At 40.4% G+C, this 19,990-nt stretch overlaps 1 protein-coding gene across 2 annotated transcripts in view; it reads left to right on the top strand.

Moving 5' to 3' along the window:
- The first annotated feature begins 346 nt into the window (after positions 1-346).
- Positions 347-19,990, top strand: part of EDA2R (ectodysplasin A2 receptor) — a 107,997-nt gene continuing 88,353 nt past the window's right edge. For both annotated transcript variants that reach the window (XM_055438004.2, XM_055438003.2), the window contains exon 1: positions 347-486. The gene's annotated coding sequence lies outside the window, so the exon portion shown is untranslated. The remainder of the gene's footprint in view (positions 487-19,990) is intronic.

The raw sequence follows: 19,990 nt of genomic DNA, 5'->3' as shown, positions 1-19,990 counted from the left end.
ACTCTGCCACAAAGATTCAAGTCCTCCCAAGAAACCACAGATCTTAACCAGCTCCACAACCTCTCCTGCTTCTATTCCCTTTCTCCCTGCTTTAGTCCCTGGAGCTTTCCAGTTCCTGCCAAAGGCTGGGCTTTTTCGCTACTCACCCACCCTTCCCCAACTCCTCCTATACTTTCCCTGTCAGGGGTGAAACTTCTTTGTGTAGCCACGCCTAGACACTTCAGTGATCCAATAGCTGCTTCATGGGGGCGGGGAAGTAGGCAGTAGCATGAAAGGAAAGAGAATAGGTTCTGGCTGTTGTTGCTGCACATGTGAAATGAGTCAGAGCAGAGCTTTGACTGTAATGGATTTCATCTACTGAGTGTGTGGTGTGGAGGCTGGGGGCTGAGAAGTGGGGGGTTGGTGGGATATCTGGCCTGCGCTGAGGTACATTAGTCCAAGAATTCTGTTGCTGGAGCAAGATCCATCCATCCATTCATTTACAAGGTAAGTGTGGAACACTCTCTGGCGTCGCAAGGTGCTTGAGATTTGTGGAGCATAGATATGGGAGTTCAGGATCATGTTAGGATGATCCTGCTAAGGTGCTACAAAGTCAGAACGGCTGGGAAGGTGTCCTGTGGCTGTCTGTCTACCCACCCATCTGTATCCAGAAAGTGCTGTGTAAGATGCCAGGGACCTGCACTAATACACTGATGACGTTGGTGAGCCAGTTGCCCTGGGTAGGCTTTTACTGCACCCCTATGTCCTTTGGAAACACGCCTGGACCATTCAACCGCCTTATCTGAGCTTGGGAGATTAGGAAGAGAAGGAGTCTAGGAGCTTAGGGAAGGGAGGGAGGAGTCAGATCATATTTGTAAAGAATCCCGAAGGAAGTTGAGCTGCTGGCCTACCCACATGGCCCCTGGGCAAGTCGGGGCTTGTGTAAAGAGCTTGTAGGCTCTATTTGGGGACTTTCAGTTTTCACCCTCACCCACACGGCTGGGTTTCACTTGATCCTTCATTCCTGGAAACTGAGCCCAGGGCAGTGATATTTTGATCCTGCCTTATCTCAAACATTGGCCAAGGCTGAGGCAGCTGTGAGTACTGGGGAACAAGAAAAGACCCGCCAGGAAGCTAGGCTGGGGAAGCAGAGACTGATTTAGACAGATTTAGACAGATGTTGGCAGCTTTGACCAATATCACACCATGCAGGGTGGCTAAGGCAGGAGAGTATGAGGTATCTTCCCCTACACAATTCTTCTGTCCCTTCCTTCACCCCAGCATACCTCCAATTCAACATAACAGACTCACTGAGCACCTACTCTGTGTCACACTGTATGAGGCAGACATATGCCTAAGACATAGTCTGTGCCCACTGGCACCTCGTCATGGGTATAAGAGCAACTAAATAAGATAAGCTTTAAAGATCCTGTCAAAATGTTTTGATATTGTCAGATAAGGATCACATCTAGTTGTGCCAGAGAAAATCAGAAAGGGTTTTGGGATTTTTTTTTTTTTTGACATCTTAGCACCTTTTAGAGCTGCAAAGCCAGACTACTTGAACTCAAATCCCATCCCTACCATTTATTAACTTGTGTGACATTGATCAAGCATAATTACTATACCCTCTCTGAATTCTGTTTTAATCTAGGCTAAGCCAGAGATAATAATAGACCTTACTTTATTTTCTGTGAGGATTAAATTAGATAATCCGTGTGAAATAATTGCACACACTTAGCACAGTGGCTGGACCAAAATAAGCACTTTAAAATGTTAACTATTATTATTATTTATGATGAGCCATGAAACACAGATAGGATTTCAACAGGTGAAAACAGGAGAGACGGCAGTCCAAGCAGAGAAAAAAACAAGAACAACTGTTTGGAGTCAAGGAAGCTCTGGGCTTGCGAAAAGAATGCCAGCTGAACTGGATTTTAGAGTACAATTAGGTGGAAAATGGAAGTTAAAGTTGCCATGGTAGATTGATGACAAACCATGGAAGACTTTTGAATGCTAGATTTTCTCTTTAATTCATCAGACTTTGGAATATCATTGAAAGTTTCTGAGCTAAAGGAAAAAGACAAATCTGTGTTTCAGGAAGAAGAATCTGGTAAACATGAGTTACCGTAATTGGAATAGGAATACATGAGAGGTAGATAAACCAGATGCAGAGAGGGAATGAGACCCTGGAGGTGGTGACTATGGGAATGGAAAGGAGGCAATGAATTTAACAAGGCATCACAGAAGATGAATCTGCAGAATTTGGAAGTTGACAAATTACATGAGATTGAAAAAATAAGAATGAGAAGATTAATATCTTTTGGGATTGGTTTAGACTTTATTTATTTTTTTTCTCATTTTTTAAAATTATTTTTATTATGGTAAAAATATATTACATTTACCATTTTAGCTATTTTTAAGTGTACAGTTTGTGGCATTAAGTACATTTCTTATGTTATGCAACCATCACCACTGTCTTAGTCTGTTTGGAATGCTGCAATAAAAATAAAAATACCACAGACTGGCTGGGTGGCTAGAAACAGAAATCTGCTTCTCACAGATCTAGAAGCTGGAAGTCACTGACCAAGGAGCTGGTGAACCTCCTTTCTGTTTCATAGACTGCCGTCTTCTCACTGTACCCAATACTGAGACGCTGCAACGTTAGATACTTCTCAGGTGTCCAATACTGTGGTCACCTGATCTGAAGAGCTGACTCAGTAGAAAAGACTCTGATGCTGGGAAAGATTGAGGGCAGGAGGAGAAGGGGGCAACAGAGGATGAGATGGTTCGATGGCATCACCAACTCGATGGATGTGAATCTGAGCAAACTTTGGGAGTTGGTGATGGACAGGGAATCCTGACGTGCTGCAGTCCATGGGGTTGCAAAGAGTCAGACACGAAAGAACAACACCACCAATCCATTTCTAGTACTTGCTTGTCATCCTAAATTGAAACTCTCTGCTGATTGATCCATGACTCCCCATCCCTGCTCCACCCACACACACACACTCTCCCGCCACCCCTGGTAACCACTGTCTATGCTGCCTCTATGAATCTGACTCTTCTAAGTAAATACTTCATTAAAGTGAAATCACACAATATTTGTCATTTTTTGGTTGGATTATTTCATTAAGCATAATGTCCTCAAGGCTCATCCGTGCTGTGGCATGACTAATGTCCTTTATAAGGAAAGGAGGAAAATATGTGTTTTCTTGGTCAGGGATTCAATCCAGAACTCATATTGCGTTCAGTTGTCTCGCCTCTTTAGTCCCCTTGAATAAGGAACCATTGCTTAGTCTTTCTTTGCTGTTCATGCTGTAGATACTTTTGGAGGGTGCAGGCCAGATGTTTTGTAAACCGTCTCTCCGTCTGATTTCCTCGCAATGAAATTCGGGCTCTGCATTTCGGGCGTGTTGAGTCCTTGTGTTGCAATCCTATCAGAGCCGCCTGTGGTCAGTTTGTCTTGTTACTAGTCACATTAACTTTGACCACTTGGTTAAGATGGTGGCCAGGTTTCTCCACTGTGAAGTTATGGTTTTCCCTTTTGTAGTATCCTGTGGGGAAAGAACTTGAGACCATCTACAAATCCTGTTTCTCATTAAATTTTCACCTCCCGTTGTAGCATACATTAATGATTCTTCCTGACAGGATTGTTACTATGGTAGCTCCAAATAGTGTTGTCTAATCCTATTGTCCCTTCATTAGTCAACATCCTACCATAAGGAAGCACTTTCCCTTCTCCCTATGTATTTATTTTTTGTATTTACATAATTATATCCATATGCACTTGTGGATTCTTACTTTGGGTTATGCTTATAATAGAATCAAGGAAGAATAGTTATAACTTAATAATATCACTATCTCAGATTTTCCAATGGGAGCTGTCCAAGCTTTGGTTTAGACTTTAAAAGGTTGTATATTCCACTAATTCCGTCCATTTTTGTGGATGGTACAAATAGAAAGGGTATCCACTTTCTGAGTTAGACACAGCTTATTAAAGTTCTGTGTCTACTACTTACCTGCTGTTTGTGATCCTAAGCATATCAATTATTCCTTATTTCCAACTAGGATCAAAAGAGTACTCATAGGACATTTAGAAATAGGTCCTGGGAGTGTGATTTTTGTACACAAGGAATGAAGTACTACTGCATTAAATGCCAACCAGTTTGATACAGCAAAGCATTGTTCCTATTCAGTTCAGTTCAGTTCAGTCGCTCAGTCATGTCCGACTCTTTGCGACCCCATGAATCATAGCACGCCAGGCCTCCCTGTCCATCACCAACTCCTGGAGTTCACTCAAACTCATGTCCATCGAGTCGGTGATGCCATCCAGCCATCTCATTCTCTGTAGTCCCAGTCTCCTCCCACCCCCAATCCCTCCCAGCATCAGACTGTTTTCCACTACACACTTATTATACAGGTAGCAAACCCACTGAGAAATATTAATTTCTCCAAAACTGTTTAGAGTGAGAATAGTATCCATATCATAGGTTTGTTGAAAGGATTAAAAGAAGTAATCCTTGTAAAATGTCTAGCATGATATCTTATGCATAGTAGGTTTTTATGAACCATAATTTTCTTTCACTCCAATTAACTACACCTTATAAGATCTTTGCTTGTATCTGCCTGAATACTTTCAGAGGGAATATATTTACTAATCTCTGAGAGAGTCCATTCCCTTCACAGAAAGCCTTGACTCTGCAAAAGTTCTTCCTTTTGTTAAGCTAAACTCAGTCTTCCTGTGGCTTCCAGAGGTTCTAGTCATTCTCTCTGGGGCCACTTAGAGAAGTCTGCTCAGTCTCTTCAGGATAGTTCCTCAAAGATCTGAAAACCAAAGACCAGATTCTCATTCATCTTTCATTCCCAGGTCAAAAACTCTTCTACCTTTTCTCTTATAGCATGCTGTCAAGTCAAATAAGACTGAGATTCTAGCTATATAAGTTGGAGTGGTGGTGGTACCTTCAAAGTGACGGGAAACACTAAAAGGAACATGATGGATGAATGTGACAAGTTCCTTTGTAATTTATTTCTTAAATTCCCACTATGTGCCATGTACTTTCAAATCCATAATCCCACTGACTACTTACCCCTAGGGAAGGCCCAGGTCTTCTGGTCTTAATTGTACAGGTGGCCAAATAGGCCCAAAGAAAATGAAACTTGCTAGAAATCATCGAGTTAATAAGTGTCTGAGCAAAAACTGGAAACCAGATTTTTCTTACTCCAAGGTCAGTTTTGTTTTGTCTTGTTTTGTTTTAATTTTGACACTAGGTTCTAAATTTGGAAGCTTTGAATTCTAGTCCTGGCTCTGCCACTGACTGGCTATGTAAATGAGAAGAAATTCTATACTTTCTAGAGGAGCCTCAGTCTCCCCATCTGGATCATTAAGGGAATGAGGTTAGGTTGTCTTAAAGAATCCTTTTGAGATCCCATGACAATGTTTTCAATTATTTGATGGTTTGAAGTTTTAGCCAGTTACCAAAGATGGGAAAAAAAAAAAGATAATGAACTGAGGTGCCTGCCTATTACTAAAAGAGTTCAAGTAGATATGGATGGCATTTCTTTATTGGGCAACAGACATTTGGGAATAAGATGACTTTTGAATTTCCATCTAACTTTAAGATATAGGATGCCCATTTACATATGAGATCATGAACTTCTTGTTATATCAGTTTCACCTTTTCCCCACTATCCCACTACCTATCTTTTCCTTAGGCAGCCTAAAAAATAAAAGTCAAACAATATTTTGGCATCAATATCTCATCCTGTACAGACAGGCTTCACTCTATGGACTGATTCTCCCATTCATATTGTGAGGATAAGTAGCACTGAGCTGTGCTTGCAAATGCTTATCAGTTTGTATGTCTGTTTCCTTAGGATATTTCTGGCCTGTGAGGAAGAGATAATGCATATGGTAGAATTTAGATTGCTTTGTGAGAAAAAGCACTGTTCTTATTGACATCTTCAAAGAGAAACAGCTATTCCAGATAATCTGGTAAATTGGACAGGGTGGAGAGAATATGGGACAAGACCAAAGAACATTAATAAAACTCAGAAGTGAGAGCACTTGAATGAGTTTTATCGAGTTCCTAACCCTGTAAAAAAATCATACCACAAATCCAGTTTTCAGCTGGGAGAACTCAGACAAGAGTATATCCTCCTTGGGAAGTCACCTAGTACTGCTGGTGGTGTGTGCGCATGCTCAGTCAATTCAGTTGTGTCAGATTCTTTGCGATCCTATGGACTGTAGCCTGCTAGGCTTCTCTGTCCATGGAGATTCTCCAGGTAGGAATACTGGAGTGGGTTGCCACGCCCTCCTCCAGGGGATCTTCCTGACCCATGTCTCTTAAGTCTCCTGCATTGGCAGGTGGGTTTTTTGTTTGTTTGTTTTATCACTAGCACCACCTGGGAAGCCTACTGCTGGTGATGTAAGTAGCTTTTAATGATACCATAATTTCCTGATATCTTGTGTTGGTCAGTACATGAATGTGACTCACTTTGGCTAAGGACACTGGGGAGCAAAAGCAGTAGTTTGGGGTTTTGGTTGTTTGTCTGGCCTGTGGCCTCTCTTCAATGCCCTTTGCTTCCAAACTCTGGGTGGAATAGAAACAACACTCATAGCAACCCCTCATATGTGTAGCACAATTTAGAGTTTCCAGAGCACTTTCACATACATTATCTCATTTATCCCTTGAACATCATCCAGGGTAGTTTTTGTACCCTTGCTTATACTTGGGGAAAATGTTAGTGATCATTAATGTTTTGCTAATATGCTGGGAAAGATTGAGGGCAGGAAGAGAAGGGGACCACAGAGGGTGAGATGGTTGGATAGCATCACCAACTCATTGGACATGAGTTTGGGTAAACTCCAGGACTTGGTGATGGACAGGGAGGCCTGGCATGCTGTGGTTCATGGGGTTGCAAAGAGTCAGACATGACTGAACTGAACTGGATATGTTTTCATAATCAGCCCAAAGATGGCTGGTCTTAATTATATCACCATATTCTTAGCTACACTGTTCTTTCCCCACTCCCTTTAACAATTTTATCAGCAGTTTCCAGACACTAACCATATATTTATATACTTTTTAGCATTCCCCCTCCCTCAATTCAAGATTGCTGGGAGAAATATCAATAACCTCAGATATGCAGATGACACTACCCTTATGGCAGAAAGTGAAGAGGAACTAAAATGCCTCTTGATGAAAGTGAAAGAGGAGAGTGAAAAGGTTGGCTTGAAGCTCAACATTCAGAAAACAAAGATCATGGCATCTGGTCCCATCACTTCATGGGAAATAGATGGAAAAACAGTGGAAACAGTGTCAGACTTTATATTTTTGGGCTCCAAAATCACTGCAGATGGTGATTGCAGCCATGAAATTAAAAGACATTTACTCATTGGAAGGAAAGTTATGACCAACCTTGATAGTATATTAAAAAGCAGAGACATTACTTTGCCAACCAAGGTCCGTCTAGTCAAGGCTATGGTTTTACCCGTGGTCCAGTATGGATGTGAGAGTTGGACTGTGAAGAAGGCTGATCGCCGAAGAATCGATGCTTTTGAACTGTGGTGTTGGAGAAGACTCTTGAAAATCCCTTGGACTGCAAGGAGATCCAACCAGTCCATTCTAGAGGAGATCAATCCTGAGTGTTCATTGGAAGGAGTGATGCTAAAGCTGAAACTGCAATACTTTGGCCACCTCATGTGACGAGTTGACTCACTGGAAAAGACTCTGATGCTGGGAAAGGTTGGGGGCGGGAGGAGAAGGGGACGACCGAGAATGAGATGGCTGGATGGCATCACCGACTCTGTGGACATGAGTTTGAGTGTACTCCGGGAGTTGGTGATGGACAGGGAGGCCTGGCATGCTGTGATTCATGGGGTCGCTGTCAGACACGACTGAGCGACTGAACTGAACTGAACTGAGCTGAACTCCCTCAATTTAGAGTCTTTTAAGTTATATTTGTCTTTTTTAGATTTGTGCTTTTTTATTGTGGATGTGTGTGTTTTCACATGTTTTGAAGGAGAAAGATTTTAATTCACATGGTTAACATTTGCTTTTGGCTGAATTAGAATCACCCCACTGGATATTAATTCTATCTGTATAGTGACAATTGTTTTTAATAAAATTTTCTTTTATTTTTCTACCCCACCATCTTTATTCTTGCTGAGTCATTATCTGTTGCTCTGTACACTGGAATAAAAAACAAGGTAAATAGATGTGACATCTTTAACTTTGCTGCTGCTGCTGCTGCTGCTAAGTCACTTCAGTCATGTCCAACTCTGTGTGACCCCATAGATGGCAGCCCACCAGGCTCCCCCATCCCTGCGATTCTCCAGGCAAGAACACTGGAGTGGGTTGCCATTTCCTTCTGCAATGCGTGAAAGTGAAAAGTGAAAGTGAAGTCGCTCAGTCGTGTCCGACTCTTCGCGACCCCCATGGACTGCAGCCTACCAGGCTCCTCCGTCCATGGGATTTTCCAGGCAAGAGTACTGGAGTGGGGTGCCATTGCCTTCTCCTTAACTTTGCTAGCTCTCTTTATTCTCCTCTGTTGATATACTAATCAACAGTACTGGATCAAACGTTGCTATCACTAACAGTTGAAATACTTCAACCACTTTGTAAATGAAAAGAGAGGCTTGATGAAAGCTGTAGCAACCACCTGTGGTCTCTGAATTATTTTTATTCCATGCACATATTGTGATATATTTAAATATTAAAAGACAATTTACTTTTGTCACATACCAACAAGATAATGCAATTCCAGTCCTGATGCTCCTTCACCTACCTGTACCAACAGCTGATGCTATTGCTTATCTTTTACTTCTTAAACTTTGTCCTGTACTATCCCATCCAGGTTCTATTCTTTCTTTCCTGGATTCCCCTTCTTGGTTGCTGCTGGCTATTCTTCTTCTTCCAGCTTCAAATATGGATGTCCATTAGTGTTTCATTCTTAACATTTTTCTTAGCTTATCAAGCCTCTGTCGTGATTTACTTAGGCCAATGTTGCTTAACCTTCCAAAACTTTGTGTTTTTTATTTAATTGAGCTAAGGTTTAAGTATGTTTTAAAAGTGAAAGTGTTAGTTGCTCAGTTGTGTCTGACTCTGTGACCCATGGACTGTTGTCTGCCAGGCTCCTCTGTCCATGGAATTCTCCAGGTAAGAACACTAGAGTGGATAGCCATTCCCTTCTCCAGGGAATCTTCCTGACCCAGGGATCAAACCTAGGTCTCCTGCATTGCAGGCAGACTCTTTACCGCCTGAGCCAACAGGGAAGCCCTATGTTTTAAAGTACCCCAGATAATTCTGACGTGCATCCATGAACTGAACTGGTATTTTTATGCATTTGACTTATTTCTAGCCTTAACCTATGTTCTAGATATTTTAATTGCCTGTTGGGCACCACCACTGACATGTTCCTTTGTTCACTCCAACTTTCCAAACTTAAAGCAATTTAAAACTAAGTATGTTGTCTTTTTTTTTTTAACTAAAAAGGAACTCCCTTTTCATGTTCTTTGTGGTCCCGAGGTTATCCTGGCTTCCCAGGAAGAAACCTTTAGAATCTTCTCTGACTTATGTCTTTCTCTCAGTTCTCACATCCATGTAATTGTAGGGTCCTATGGACTTTCCTTGTAAGATCTGTATCTCCCATCATCTTTTCCCTTCTGCTCCTGTTGCTACCATCCTTATCCTGGCCCTTATCTCCTAGGACTTGAGCAGAAAACCTCTCTAGCTAGTCTTTATGATGGTAACTTTTAAGCAGATCATCTTTCACATTGGGATAGGATAAAAAGGGATATTTTCTTTTATAAGCTATGTGAAGTAAGGGAAAAAATGACAAACAAACAAATAAAGAACAGATGAATGTTCAGAAAATATTTTTGTCCCTATAAGATTACTGAGGAAATAGTAAATTTAAGTGACAGCCTGGGAGGACCTCCATTCCCTATTTTAGAATTCAATACTACCTTGGAAAGCATGCCGTAATCATAAGTCTTAAATTACCTGTGAGTCCTAGCTTTGTTTAATGCTAGTTAAATAAATTTCAGTTCAGTTCAGTTCAGTTGCTCAGTCATGTCCGACTCTTTGCAACCCCAAGGACTGCAGCAGGACAAGCTTCCCTGTCCATCACCAACTCCCAGAGCTTGCTCAAACTCATGTCCATTGAGTCAGTGACGCCATCCAGTCATCTCATCCTCTGTCGTCCGCTTCTCCTCCCGCCTTCAATCTTTCCCAGCATCTTTTCCAATGAGTCAGTTCTTCCCATCAGGTGGCCAAAGTATTGGAGTTTCAGATTCAGCATCAGTCCTTCCAATGAATATTCAGGACTGATTTCCTTTAGGATTGACTCGTTTGACCTCCTTGCAGTCCAAGGGACTCTCAAGAGTCTTCTCCAACACCACAATTCAAAAGCATCTGTTCTTCAGTGTTCAGCTTTCTTATAGTCACATCCATACATGACTACTGGAAAAACCATAGCTTTGACTAGACAGAATTTGTTGGCAAAGTAATGTCTCTGCTTTTTAATATGCTGTCTAGGTTGGTCATAACTTTTCTTCCAAGGAGCAAGTGTCTTTTAATTTCATGGCTGCACTCACCATCTCCAGTGATTTTTGATCCCCTCAAAATAAAGTCTTTCACTGTTTCCATTGTTTCCAATCTACTTGTCATGAAGTGATGGGACTGAATGCCATGATCTTAGTTTTCTGAATGCTGAGTTCTAAACCAACTTTTTCACTCTCCTCTTTCACTTTCATCAAGAGGCTCTTTAGTTCTTCTTCACTTTCTGCCATAAGGGTGGTGTCATCTGCATATCTGAGATTATTTATATTTCTCCCAGCAATCTTGATTCCAGCTTGTACTTCTTCCAGCCCAGCATTTTGCATCATATACTCTCCTTATAAGTTAAATAATGCATATAACTTAAATAAGCAGGGTGACAATATACAGCCTTGACATACTCCTTTCCTGATTTGGAACCAGTCTGTTGTTCCATGTCCAGTTCTAACGGTTACTTCTTGACCTGCAAACAGATTTCTCAGGAGGCAGGTAAGGTGGTCTGGTACTCCCATCTCTTTAGGAATTTTCCAGTTTCTTATGATCCACACAATCAAAGGCTTTGGTGTAGTCAATAAAGCAGAAGTAGATTTTTTTCTGGAACTCTCTTGCTTTTTTGATGATCCAACAATTTGATGGATCAAAAATTGCCAGTGATTTGTTGGCAATTTGATCCCTGGTTCCTCTGCCTTTTCTAAATCCAGCTTGAACATCTGGAAATTCACAGTTCACATACTCTACAAGCCTGCCTTGGAGAATTTTGAGCATTACTTTGCTAGCGTGTGAGATGAGTACAATTGTGTGGTAGTTTGAACATTCTTTGGCATTGCCCGTCTTTGGGTTTGGAATGAAAACTGACCTTTTCCAGTCCTGTGGCCACTGCTGAGTTTTCCAAATTTGCTGGCATACTGAGTGCAGAATTTTCACAGCATCATCTTTTAGGATTTGAAATAGCTCACCTGGAATTCTATCACCTACACTAGCTTTGTTCATAGTGATACTTCCTAAGGCCCACTTGACTTCGAATTCCAGGATGTCTGGCTCTAGGTGAGTGATCACACCATCGTGGTTATCTGGGTCATGAAGATCTTTTTTGTATGGTTCTTCAGTGTATTTGAGGTATTTTTTTCTCTTTAAGCCTCTGTTTTAAAAATTCATTAGTTGGTGATAATAATCCGTGGCTTATTCTCAAAGTTATTGGAAGAAACTATTGAGCTAACTGGTATGAAACCCTTTCCAATTGTGAAACCTTTCAATAGGCCAGAAGATTGTTACCATTTTTTGTAAATGTTTACCATTCACTCGTCCAACAAATATTTATTTAGTCCCTACTCTATGCCAGGCATGTTCTAGGCATGGGGGATGAAGTACTAAACATAACGACCATGATCTCATGGTGCTTACATTTTAGTTGGGTTAGAAACAAGCAATAAAGAAGTAAATAATTAAGATATAAAATGTGTCAGATGGTCATAAGTGCAATTGAGAAGAATGAAACAGGAGAAGGACATAAGGAATATGGTGGAAAGTTGAAGTTTTAAGAGGGTGGTTAGAAAAGCCTCACTAAGAAGATATTATAAGATCAAAGAACTGAAAAAGGTGAGGAAAGTAGCCATGTAGACATCTAGGGGAACACATGCCTGACTAAGGGAACAGTGAGTGTGCAAAGCCTTAAGGTGGGAGCATTTTCAGGTAAGTTACAAGAAAAGCAAGGAGGTTGGCATGGTTTGAGTTAAGAGAATAATAGGAAGAATAGTAGATTATGGGATCAAAGAGGTGATGGGGAGGTAGGAAGATCACCTAAAGCCTCATTGGCCATTATGAGGACTTTAGTTTTATTGAGTAGGGAGAGCCATCAATGCATTTTGAGGTTAGATGTGACATGATTTAACATGTTTTAAAAGAATCATTCCACCCTCAGCCAATGTCACACTATCACTCATTCTTTCCATAAATAAATGAGTAAGCCCCAAGTTACTCCCTCATGAAGTTCCCTCTAAATGTGAGGGAACATAAAGTCGTTTTTCTGACTGCACCTAATATTCAGGCAAAATGTACAAGAGCCAAAAAGAGCCTTAAAACAATGATTTTCAGGGAATTACTTGACTACCCAGTGGTTAGGACTCTGAACTTCCACTGCTGGGGGCCTGGGTTTGATCCCTGGTTTGAGAACTCATATCCCATAAGCTGAGTTGAGGAACCAAAACAGAAAAAAACAAACAATGACTTTCAAAGTTGGCTGTACATGAGAATCACCTCCTGAATTTTTAAAAATTCCAAATACATCAGAATCTCAGGAATGCGAACCAAATATACGTGTGTTTTGGAGTTCCCAAAATTCACTAGATGAGAACCAATAGTCAAAGATTTGACCAAATTCTCATGGTATTATTGGGGACCTTGAGTCCAGCAGTGGGGAGGAATACACTTTTGATAGCAGAGCTAGACCTGGGACCACTCACCATTCTGAGGAATGCAGAATTCACAAATATGTAGGCAGAAAGAAGATAAGGGGTTTGATAGTTTGGAAGCAGATTATGGGCAAGAGAAAGCTGGAATAGAAGTGGCCCTTAGCCATGCCAAGAAAGAGAAGGCTGAGAACCAGCGCCAAGTGATAAAACAACATCTGGATTACAGGCCAAACATCTGGAAATGATGAAGGCGTTGCACAGATTAGGAGCTTGATTTTCAAATAAATTACTGTTCTCAAACCCACGCTGAGCAACTACTTTGATTTTTGCCAGTCCCCTGCATGTGGGTGACTTGGTAGGCTCACAAGGAGAGGAATGGGCAGGGCATGGACCACCTGCTGTCTTCCTCATCCTCTTTAATCTCACATCTCCTGCACTGCCCAGTCAAGGCAAATATCTTCCATGCAGTCCTGAGTTCTTAATTTAGACCTGTCATCCTGTTTTGCCCACCCATCCTAGATAGAGAAAACACGTTTCATCCCACAGGCATGTGCAAGTTGAGAAGAACAGCAGTCACAAGCTGTCGCCAGAGGCAGCTGCACTGGCAGTAGTTTAAATACCTAATATCAGCAGAAACTTGGCAACATCAATTTTTCAGGGCCCCATGCGCTCATGTGGGAATTACTATTAATGTCAGCCTCATTGCTTATCCTTTTCCCTGTCAACTTGCATTCTTATTTTTCTAGGTTATTTTTTTTCAAAGGGGATAAGATCAGGACAAGAGGACAGACAGGCAGGGTGAACAGTCACATGATAGAGACACAAAAATAAGGAGATAATCTAGTCATCTTGCCACTTGTCAGCCCCTCTGGTTAAACCCAATCAATAACCCAAACAGCACTTAATAGATAAATTTTCATTAAAAATCATTTGGAGGCATATATAAGAATATTCATAATACCTTTTTAAAATTTTAATTTGAGGAATAACAAGCATTGTCTAATAGAGTGATATAGGGTAGTTCAAGGTATTAAAGGAAACGCTGAAGAACTAGGTTTTTTTATGAAATATAATTCTCATATCATAAATTTCACTTTTCTAAAGTGTACAGTTCACTGTTTTTTTTTTAACATATTCACCAAATCACACAACCATCACTACTATCTAGTTCCAGATAGTACCCATAAGTAGTTATTTCACATTCTCTCCTTCCCTCAGTCCCTGGCAGCTACTAGCCTACTTTCTGCCTCTATGAATTGTCTATTCTGGATATTTCATATAAATGGAATCACTTATTTTTCCTTTTATGTGGCTTCTTTCACTTAGCATTATGTTTTCAAGGTCCATCCATGTTGTAGTCCTTATTGAGTATTTCACTCCTTTTTCTGGCTAAATAATATTTAATTGTATTGATAATCTACACTTTGTTTATCCACTTATCAGTTGATTTATATTTGAGTTGTTTCTACAATTTTGGCTATTATGAATAGTGCTGCTAAGAACACTTATGTCCAGATTTTTGTGTGAATATATTTTTTCAATTATTTTGGTTATATAACAAAGATAGGAATTGCTGGATCACATGGTAACTTTATGTTTAATGTTTTCTGGAACTGCAAAACCATTTTTCAAAGAGAGTACACCACTTTACATTTACCAGCAATATATGAAGTTGAAATTTATCCACATCCTCCACAACAGTTAATCACCCCGCATTTTTTTTTATTTTGGCCACTTTCAGTTCAGTTCAGTCGCTCAGTCGTGTCCGACTTTTTGTGACCCCATGAATCACAGCATGCCAGGCCTCCCTGTCTATCACCAACTCCCGGAGTTCACTCAAACTCATGTCCATAGAGTCGGTGATGCTATCCAGCCATCTCATTCTCTGTCGTCCCCTTCTCCTCCTGCCCCCAATCCCTCCCAGTATCAGAGTCTTTTCCAGTGAGTCAACTCGTCGCATGAGGTGGCAAAAATACTGGAGTTTCAGCTTCAGCATCAGCCCTTCCAATGAACACCCAGGATTGATCTCCTTTAGAATGGACTGGTTGGATCTTCTTGCAATACAAAGGACTCTCAATAGTCTTCTCCAGCACCACAGTTCAAAAGCATCAACTCTTCGGCGATCAGCCTTCTTCACAGTCCAACTCTCACATCCATACATGACCACGGGAAAAACCATAGCCTTGACTAGACGGACCTTGGTGGGCAAAGTAATGTCTCTGCTTTTTAATATGCTATCTAGGTTGGTCATAACTTTCCTTCCAAGGAGTAAGCGTCTTTTAATTTCATGGCTGCAATCAGCATCTGCAGTGATTTTGGAGCCCCAAAAAATAAAGTCTGACACTGTTTCCACTGTTTTTCCATCTATTTCCCATGAAGTGATGGGACCAGATGCCATGATCTTTGTTTTCTGAATGTTGAGCTTCAAGCCAACCTTTTCACTCTCCTCTTTCACTTTCATCAAGAGGCATTTTAGTTCCTCTTCACTTTCTGCCATAAGGGTATGTTCTTCTTCAAGCCCAGCATTCCTCATGATGTACTCTGCATATAAGTTAAATAAGCAAGGTGACAATATACAGCCTTGACGTACTCCTTTTCCTATTTGGAACAAGTCTGTTGTTCCATGTACAGTTCTGACTGTTGCTTCCTGACCTGCATACAGGTTTCTCAAGAGGCAGGTCAGGTGGTCTGGTATTCCCATCTCTTTCAGAATTTTCAACAGTTTATTGTGATCCACACAGTGGGTATGAAATAGTATTCATGGTGATTTTGATCGGCCTTCCCCTAATTGATAATGATGTTAAAGAATCTTTTTTTTTTGTCCTTATTGGCCATTTTAATATGTTCCTTGAGCAATGTATATTCAAATATTTAATTATATTATTTGTCCTTTTATTGTTGAGTCATAAGATTTCCTTATTGTATATGTATGCATGCGTGTGTGCTAAGTCATTTCAGTCATGTCCGACTCTGTGCAACTCTATGGACTCTATGGTCTGCCAGGGTCCTCTGTCCATGGGATTCTCCAGGTAATAATACTGGAGTGTGTTGCCATGCCCTCCTCCAGGGGATCTTCCCGACCCAGAGATCGAACCTCCTTCTCCTATGTGTCCTGCATTGACAGGCAGGTTCTTTACCACTGCTTCCCTGGTAGCTCAGAGGATAAAGCATCTGCCTGCAGTGCAGGAGACCTGGGTTTGATCCCTGGGTCAAGAATATCCCCTGGAGAAGGGAATGGCAACCCACTCCAGTATTCTTGCTTGGAGAATCCCATGGCTGGAGGAGCCTGGTAGGCTACAGTCCATGGGGTCACAAAGAGTTGGATACTACTGAGCGACTTCCCTTTCCCTTCCTTTACCACTAGTGCCACCTGGGAAGCCCATTATATATGTGTGTGTCTGTATATATATGTGTGTGTCTGTATATATGTGTATATATGTGTATAATATATACATTATATAATATATATATTATATTACAATATATACATTATACATATTCATTATATATATGTATATACACACATACATTGATATATAGTTTGTGTGTTCATGCTTAGTCACTCAGTCGTGTCCGACTCTTTGCGACCCCGTGGATTGTAGCCTGCAAGCTCTGTCCATGGAATTCTCCAGGCAAGAATACTAAAGTGGGTTGCCATTCCATTCTCCAAGGGATCTTCCCAACACAGGGATCGAACCTGGGTCTCCTACATTGAAGGCAGATATTTTGATGCCTGAGTCACCAGGGAAGCCCTACATATAGCTTGTCAGTTCTCTATAACTTACAGGGTTTTTTTTTTTCCTGTTATGTGGGTTGTCTTTTTATTTTCTTGATAGCGTCCTTGAAGCACAAAAGCTTTAAATTTTAGTTAAGTAAAATTTATGTATTTTTTTTTGTTTTGTTGTGTTACTTCTGGTGCTATGATCTAAGAAATCATTGCCTAATCAAAGGTCACAAAGATTTATACATATATTTTCCTATAAGAAAAAAAATTAATTATAAACATTTTTCTTTTCTTATAAAAACTCCTTTAAGTGTTTTATAGGTTTAAATCTTTCATTTAGAGGTTCGGTCCATTTTAAGTTAATTTTATATATGGTGTAGATAAGGGTCCAATTTGATTCTTTTTCATGTGACTGTGCCATTGTCACAATACGTTTTTTTGAAAAGTTTATTCCTTTCCCATTGAATTGTCTTGGCACTCTCTTTGAAAATAATTTGACCATGGTGTAGCAACTTTATTCTAAATGGCCACAAATTAGAAACAGCCCAATGCGCATCAACCAAAAAACAAACAAACAACACACGCACAAAATAAATTGTGGCATATCCAAACAATGGGATACTACACAGCAATGGTAAGGAATAAATGTTGCTATACACAATGTCATGGGTAAATCTCACAGATGTATTGAGCAAAGAAAGCCAGAAACAAAAGAGGGCTCTCATATGAATCAAATTGATATGACATTCAAGGACAGGTTAAACTAATAATGGTGATAGAAGTCAGAATAAAACTTACTTCAGAGAAGGAAATGGCATTGACTGGGAAGGGGGATGAAAGAGTCCCTGCTGAGGTAATGAGAAAGTTTTGTATCTTTATCTGGAAGCATTTGTATGAGATATTCCCTGGTGGCTCAATGGTAAAGAATCTGCCTGCAGTGCAGGAGACACAGGAGATGCAGGTTATATTCCTAGTTCGTGACGATCCCCTGAAGGAGGGCACAGCAACCCACTCCAGTATTTTTGTCTGGAGAATGCCAGAGACAGAGGAGCCCTGTGGTCTATAGTCCATGAGGTTGCAAAGAGTCAGTGACGACTGAAGTGACTTAGCATGCATTCATACATATGTCGAAATTTTATAGTTCCATCTATGTTGCTGACTTATACAGCAGTTTGGAGGATTCAGACGTATCTTCTGGGATACTTTGGAAGAGTGTCTAGCTACAGTTATAGGGTACCTCAGAGTAGCTCTGATTTTCTCAAAACTTAATTATTCTCTCTCACCTTCTCTTAAAATAAAAAGGCAGTACATCTACAACAGGACACTGCTGACCACAGGGAAGAACTTGACATAAGGCCTGAGTTTGTCCCTTGGTAATAATTTAACCATTATTAGACAATTTGACTCATAGCCATGACTTCTTCATAACAGATCATAGTCATTGTGGTTTTCTTTTCTTTACAAAAGGTAATTTGTTAAACTTATTGTGAAAGACAGTTTAATTTGCTTGCTTAGGATAAACAGTTTGACAAAATAGAAGGGAAAAAAAGTCCTATGTTCATTCCCTGGATCCTAATATGGGGATTTGGCCATACACCTAACTTGCCTACTTATAGGTCTCAAAGCCAAGGTTAGAGGGACATGTTAAGGTTGATGCCACATGACATTTATTAGATGGAAGGGGCTCTGGATACCAAATATAATAGAGTGTCTCAGATACCCAAAGGGCAGAAACAGATGCTATGGAGATTTCAGATGCCTATATTGGGAGCTTATCTTAAGGGCATGACTGCTCTTTGGCTCCTGCCAATGATTTTCTGTTTTTGTGGGCAAGATACAGGGGAGTTGCCCAGACCAGTATTCTGGCCCTATGCCCTTGACACTTAATTCATTAATTCATTCATGAATAATGACACTTAATTCATTCATGTCATTAAGAAGACCACTGATAGTTCTTCTTCTTAATGACACGATGTGGGTTAGGGAGGGGAGTGTGCCTACTGAGGCTGACGCTATGGGTCAATAATCAAAACAACATAGACGGGGGCATCTTAAGCTTATGTAAAAAATGGGTTTTGTAGCCTACTTTCTTCTGAATGAAGAAATGGGAAAGAATGGCCCAGTTGATCATGGGAAAAGGTACATTCAAGCAAGATTGAAAACTTACTCCATTGCTACTGGGGACTTTTGAAGGGAGGAATGATGGTATCTAGCACAGGGTATGCATATACACTCTCCTCTCTTTTGACTGGAAGTACACATTTAGGATTTTATATACTTTGAGAAACCACCTGAAGTTCACCATTAAGGAGTGAACAAAAGAATCTCACCCCACCTTTCTCTTTGAACAATGTATTAGTTACTTACATTAAAATTCATCTTTGTATAAAACTACCTGTCTCTATACTCAACTCTGTCTTATTTTATATAACTTCTCAAATCCTTCAGAATGCTTTGATGGACCTTAGTTCATTTAATCATTCCAAGGACTATATAAGGTAGGTAAGGAACATATTGACCCCTTTCTTCAGATTAAGTAACTGAAGCCAGAAAAAATAAAGTGACTCATACAGAATCATAGATTGAAAGAAGAGCCAAGTAAGTTGACCAACAATCCCAGTTAACCTGAGACTGTCCTAGTTTCAACACTGAAAGTCGCATGTCTTGAGGAAGCTTATGAGTCCGAAGCAAACCTGTATTCAGGATAGAACCCATATCTCCCAACTCTTTGACCAATGCTAGTGCTAGTGCCCTATACCATCTGTATTTTGAGAACTGTTATCTGAGTAGTGTTTCCTTCTCTCTGCACTTTAATGTACCAGGACATTTCTTCATGCTGGATCATTCTCCCCTGCCACGCTTCCAAGGACAGAAGCAATGACAGCTAGTTGTCCTCAAAGGTACTTGAGACAGTTTTGGCAAAAGAGAACCATGTTTCAGTTTTCTCATCCACAAAAGGATAATAATCTCTATTGTTTACAACATGTATGATGTGTGGATCAAATATAGTGAGTATGAAAGTGCTTTCAACATGTGAGAGATTGTGGCTATACTCTAGTTCCTAGGCAGATAGCAGTTCCTTGTCTTATCATTTTCTTTGCAGTTCAGCGAGTGTTACAGCCAGTAACTGTATGGACATTGGTGAATTCCTTGGCCTTTATGCCTAATTTTTCACACATTCAAAATTAGGCTAATAATAATTCATGATATGGTTGTTTTAAAGTTTGAATTATTACATGTAAACCATTTAAGACTTCTTGGCACATGGTTAGTGCCGTATAGGCATTAGCTGTTTTGAGTTGGCTTCCTCAAACCTTCTA

Source organism: Moschus berezovskii, chromosome X (genome assembly GCF_049115385.1).
Source record: "Moschus berezovskii isolate FMDL1 chromosome X, NW_MosBer_1.0, whole genome shotgun sequence".
Taxonomy (NCBI): Eukaryota; Metazoa; Chordata; class Mammalia; order Artiodactyla; family Moschidae; genus Moschus; species Moschus berezovskii.
This window is presented reverse-complemented; position numbering and strand designations above follow the sequence as displayed.